This window comes from Arvicanthis niloticus, chromosome 6 (genome assembly GCF_011762505.2).
Source record: "Arvicanthis niloticus isolate mArvNil1 chromosome 6, mArvNil1.pat.X, whole genome shotgun sequence".
Classification (NCBI taxonomy): Eukaryota; Metazoa; Chordata; class Mammalia; order Rodentia; family Muridae; genus Arvicanthis; species Arvicanthis niloticus.
Window position 1 is genome coordinate 20,376,953 of NC_047663.1, and position 6,440 is coordinate 20,383,392.

A 6,440-nucleotide genomic window follows, 5' to 3' on the forward strand; every position below is an offset into this window, starting at 1 on the left:
AAAAACAAAAACAAACAAACAAAAAAAAACTGTTTCTAGTTAGGGTGTGGCTCAGCCCTTAGCAGACACCTTTAATCCCAAACAGTGAAGGTAAAGTTAGTTTGTAGAAAGAAGCATGCATGTTTGAATTAGACACACATGTAGTGTCTGAGTGGCAGACAAAGCAATGAATCAGAGAAAGATTTGACAGAATAGGATATGCCCAACTCTTAGGAGAAGAGACAAGAAAGGGAAGCTACTTGGGGGCTGCAGCAGTGCAGAGAGACACAGAGAGGCAGGCAGTTTTAACAGGAGTTTTACAGAGACAGGTTGAAGAGAGAACAAGCTATATGCTGGTGAAGACAGAATGAGCCAGAGAATGAGAAGAAGCCAGAAGATTATAACAGATTGCTAGAGTTAGTTTGAGGCCAAGCAGAGCAATTCAGTTAGAGGTCAAGAGAGAAGCCAGATTGAATCAGTCAGCTTGGAGAGGGTCTGAGTCAGAACAGCTGACTTGAACCAGCCAACAGAGTTCAGAAAGAACTAGAAAGGGTGAGCTTATTCAGCAGCAAGTCTCAGAGGCTGAAAACATTCTAGGCCTAGATTAGATTATACAGAGGCTAGAAGCTTCCAGGTTTAGACCTAGGTTATCAGACAAAGGCAGTAAGTCTTGGAGATGACAATTACATCTGACGAATAAAAGTTACTTTAACAGTATGTGCAAGGCTAGCTGGCTCTCAAGATTTCAGGGATTCTTCTGTCTCTGCCTCCCACCTAGCCACTGGAGCATGGGAATTTCAGACACCCCCCACTGTGCCTGGCTTTCCTTGAATTCTGAATATCCTAACTCTAGGTCTCATTTTGAGTGTGGAGTGCTTTATCCACTGGGCCCTCTCCCCAGCCCCTATTTCCTTTTAGTTTTAGTCTCATGTAGCCCAGGCTGGCCTTGAACTCATATGTAGCTATGTAGCTGAGAATTATATTGAACTTCTTATCAATCTGTTTTTACAGCTCAGGTGCTGCCCCAATGCCTGGTGTATGTGGTGCTGAGAATCAAATGTAGGGCTTTGTGTATCCCAGGCAAGCACTCTATCAGCTCCCAACCCTGGGAAGGGATATTTGAGACTCAAAAAAATAAAGAACACAAAGGAAAATACTGATGGCCTTGACTACATTAAAATAAAAAAACTGTCCATCAAAAGATGACACAGAAGAAGGCACAGAGTGGGAGATGTCAAAAACACACATTCCTGAACAGCTCTGATACATTGTAAACAAAATGTCCCTGGACAGAAAGGATACATTGTAAACAAAAAAGTGAAGATACTGGTGAGTGGGGCATATTCTGGGTCTATTTATTCATGTCTAAAGCTGACCAGACTGAATCCCAATACACGGCAATATGCATACTGTATGATTAAGCCATGAAGTGGGAACTTAGAAGCTGTGGGCTAAAGGTCTGCAGGGGATTCTGGGAGCTGCTAATGTTTACTTCTCCATCAGGGTGTGGGTTGCACAGGTGTTCTGATTTTTAGTGCTCCCAGAATTTGGCTTAGGTACTTTTCTATGTGCACATTTGAGTTGTCCCCTTCCGCCTCTTCCTCCTGCTCCTCCTCTTCCTCCTTCTCTTTCTTCTTCTCCTTCCCCCTCCCCCCCACCTCTTTCTCTGAGACAGGGTTTCTCTGTGTAGTCCTGGCTGTCCTAGAACTCACTCTATAGACCAGACTGGCCTTGAATCCAGAGATCTACCTGCCTCTGTCTCCTAAGTGCTGGGATTAAAGGTATGTACCCCCACTGCCCAGCTGTATTTGAGTTCTAAATACTAACCTTTTTATTTTATTTATTTATTTATTTGTTTGTTTATTTATTTATTTATTTATTTTTTCAAGACAGGGTTTCTCTGTGTAGCCCTGGCTGTCCTGGAACTCACTCTGTAGACCAGGCTGGCCTCAAACTCAGAAATCCACCTGCCTCTGCCTCCCAAGTGCTGGGATTAAAGGCGTGCGCCACCACTGCCCGGCTTTTTATTTCTTTATTTGTATTTTTTTACTGTGATGCAGGGGCCTGGTATATGCTAGGCAGGGGCTCTACCACTAAGCTACATTGTCACCCACTTCTCACTGAGACATAAATGGGACTGAGAAGCTTCTCTTTATCCTCCTATGACTCACCTCGCCTGGAGATGCCCTTCTGGGATGGAGCCTGTTTCCTCTCTTGGAAGTGTTCCTTGTTCCCTTCGGAGCCTGGGCTGAATGCCACACGCAGCCAGGAGCACCTGTAGCCGGAGGCAGAGTCTCTGCCACCTCTTCCCGGATTGCTGGCATCCATCTTTTCTGGATGAGGCTTCCTACACTTTCCCCTTCACAAATAGATCTCTTTGTCCTTCCTTCTTTCAGCGTGCGAGTTCCTCTGCTGTGGTCTCTGCACCAAGCATCTTAGCTCTGGCTGGGCGAATCACACCATGGCCTCCCAGTCATTTTGGTCGCCTCCACCCTTGCACCACCTGTCTGTGGTGGGACTTTCTGCCCAGCACCCTCGCTCTGAACTCTCAGCCACACAAATTTTCTTCATCCTCTGTTTACCATTCCCTCTAACCTGCTTGCTTGAAGAAACAAAAACAAAAACACCCCCCAAAACAAACCCAAACCCCCAAACTCCTGTACTATAGGCTATATTCATACATGTGAAACTTTATTTTATCTTTTAAAAAGATTTTATTTTGTATTATTTATGTGTGTGCGTGTGTGTGTGAGCATGCACATGTGTGTGTCTGTGAGAGTGTATGTGCACTTATGTGTGTTGTATACCCTTGGAGGCCAGACGGAGATGTTGGATCCTGTGGAGATAGAGTCACATGTATTTTAAGCCACCCAGTGTGGGTGTTGGGATTTGAACTTTGGACCTCATGATAAAGTACAAACACTCTGAACTGGTGAGCCATGTCTCTAGCCCTCTCCCACCCACTCCTGATATAGACAGGCTAGGCTATCCTTGAATTCCTGATCCTCAAGACTCAGTCTCCCAGGTGCTGGAATTACAAACATATGCCACGTAGTCTGGTCTGGGGAAATTCTTTGGGTGTATTTCTGGGGGCTTATCTTTATTGAGTTTATTATGGGAGCTATGCCCACTGTGAGTGGCCCCCTTCTCTGCTTGGGATCCCGGCCTGTATAAACCAAGAAAAGGAATGCGGCAGAGGCGTGCACTCATCACCCACTGCCTCGTTACTCAGACAGGACGTGATCAGTTGCTTCAAGTCCCTGTCGCTGCACCCGTTATGGTGTCCTGTATCCTTGAATCTGAGCCGGAATAAACCCCTGCATTGCTTTTGTCAGAGCATTTTTAACATAGAAATAGTAAAACAACCTCGGACACCATCGCGCATATATGCATCTCAGTTTGTCCATTCGCTCACTGACAGGCATTAGTGTACTCAGGGGACATTTGGGGAGAGCGGCATCCCAGTCTTCCTGGCTCCGTCCATGCCCTTCTGTCCCTCTGGCCCCTTTGATGCATGTGGGAAGCTTACACGGTGCCACAGCCATAATCCAGCTGTGCTCTGATCTCGGACTTTCCAGCTTTTAAGCAATAAATTTCTATTATTTATCAAGTACCCAGCCTGTGGTATTTTTGTTATGGCAGCAGGAACTGACAGGTTTTAATTTGCATTTCCACGATGACAAATGATGTTGGGTGAGCATTTACTCATGTGGCAATATGTTATTTGTGTATCCTCTTTAGTGGAATGTATGCTTGTATCTTTGTCCAATTTTTTCTATTTGGCCGCTTGTCTTTTTTATTATTGAATGGTAGGAGTTCTTTATTTTGGGCAAAAGTCCTTCATCAGATAATATTTCTTCCCAGCGTGTGGCTTTTCTTTCCTCTGTGTGTGTGTGTGTGCATGTGAGAGTGTGTGTGCATGTGAGAGTGTGTGTGTATTCATGTGAGTGTGTGTGTGTGCATGTGTATATGTGTGTGCACATGTGAGAGTGTGTGTATTCATATGAGGGTGTGTGTGCATGTGAGAGTGTGTGTGTATTCATGTGAGGGTGTGTGTGTGCATGTGTGTGCGTGTGAGAGTGTGTGTGTATTTATGTGAGGGTTTGTGTGTGCATGTGTGTATATGTGTGTGCGTGTGAGAGTGTGTTCATGTGAGGATGCATGTGTGCATGTGTGAGTGTGTGTGTATTCATGTGAGTGTGTGTGTGCATGTGAAAGTGTATGTGTGCATGTGAGGGTGTGTGTATTCATGTGAGGGTATGTGTGCATGTGTGTATATGTGTGTGATGTGAGAGAATGTGTGTGTTCATTTGGGTGTGTGTGTGCATGTGTGAGTGTGTGTATTTATATGAGGGTGTGTGTGCATGTGTGTATATGTGTGTGTGTGTGAGAGTGTGTGTATTCATGTGAGGGTGTATGTGTGCATGTGTGTGTGCGTGTGAGAGTGTGTGTGTATTCATGTGAGGGTGTGTGTACAAGTGTGGGTGCCAGAAATCAACCTCAGTGTTGTTCTTCAGGAGCTGTCCATCTTGTTCCCTTGCTGGGACCTGGGGCTCACCGACTGGGATAGGCTATGGATAGATTGGCCAGTGAGATAAGGGACCTGCCCATCTCTTCTCTGCCTCCCCAAGTCTGGGGCTACAAGTACATGCCACCATGCCCAACTTTTGCTTGTTGTTGCTGCTCAGACACAGGTTTTTATGCCTTCACAACAAGCAAGCAAGCACTTTACTGACTGAGCTATCTCCCCAGCACCCAGGGTGTTGATACTGCAGGTATGAGCCACTATGGCTGGTTTCAGCCATTTAATTTCTTAATAATTGTCTTTCTTGGTTTTTTTTAATAAATACTTATTTTTAAGGGTGTGTGTGTGTGTGTGTGTGTGTGTGTGTGTGTAAGTGTAGGTGTCTACTGAGGCCAGAGGCCTCATATTCCCCTGGGGTTGGAGTTACAGGCTGTTCAGTGTGTTCAGTGATCTGACATGGTGCTGGGAACAGAGAACGCTGGTCCTCTACAAGAGGAGCAAGCACTCTTAACCACTAAGCCATCTCTCTAGCCCCACAGTGTAGATTTTTATGCAGTCCATTTATGTAGTTGTTTTAAAATCTTTTCTAATAAATCTATGCCTACACCAGTATTTAAATATATTGTTTCCTCCTAGTGTTCTATTAACTTAATTAGATTTATGGTATCTCTTAAAAATTCAATTTTGTATATTGTGTGAAGTAGGGACTGAGTTCTCTCTCTCCACACACACACACAAACTCACACTCTCACACACGCACACACACTCAGAACACTCACACACACTCTCACACACTCACACACACTCACACGCAGACTCACACTCTCACACACTCACACACCATGTACAAACCATTGGACACCCTTTTATGGTGCTCTAGCAAAGAAAACATCATCTGGCTTTTCAAAATTTTCAAAGCTTACGCACTACCAGTAAAAGCACTTCTGTGGTCAGGTATTGTGGCATGGGCCTGTAATCCTAGCATTCAGAAGGCAGAGGCAGAGGCAGAGGCAGAGGCAGGAGGATCTCTGTGAGTTTCTGGCCAGCCTGGTCTACAGAGTAAAATCCTGTCTCAAGACCAAAAATAAAACTAAAAGCAAAAGAAAAACATGTACTGGCTGCTTTTGTGTGCCAACTTGACACAAGCTAGAGTCAGCAGAGAGAGAAAGAAACCTCAGTTGAGGAAATGCCTTCATGATTCCAGCTGTAAAGATCTCAATTAGGGATCAAGGGGGTAGGGCCCCGCCCATTGTGGGTGGTGTCATCTCTGGGCTGGGTTCTATTTAAAAAAAAAAAAAAAAGCAGGCTGAGCAAGCCAATGAGCAGCGCCCTTCATGGCCTCTTCATCAGCTCCTGCCTCCAGTTTCCATCCCTGCTTCAGTTCCTGTCCTGACTTCCTCCAAAGATGGAAGCTGGAAGGGTTAGCCAAATAAACCCTTTCCTCCACAACTTGCCTTCTGGTCATGGTGTTTCAACGCAGCAAGTAGAAAACCTAACCAAGGCAATCCGTTTCTTAGTTTTTCTCTACTCTAAATGCGGCCTGCTGTCTGTCTACCCGCATCACGTCACTGGGGGCCTGTCAGAAATGTAGACTGATACTACTTGCCCTACAAGCCTTTGGTGACTCATAGACACAATCTGAGGAAGGCTGAAGTAGCTGAAACTTGAGGGTTGAGGGGAAATTTCTTGGTGACATTTGCTGCCCTCTTACAGCCTGCCTGTCCATCGCAAACTGCAAGGGCTGTCTGCTGCCTACCTCTCCGGGACATGTGTGTCTTAACCAGCTTAGTACGCTCTGTGATGTTCTTTGATGCTGAATTTGGAGGGAGGGGACACACCCACCAGACCACTCCTCATCCTCTAAGATCCCCAGCCCCAGCTCAGTCACACAGCGGTACCTTTCTACTGCTTTCTGCATACACCTCAGTTTCCTCAA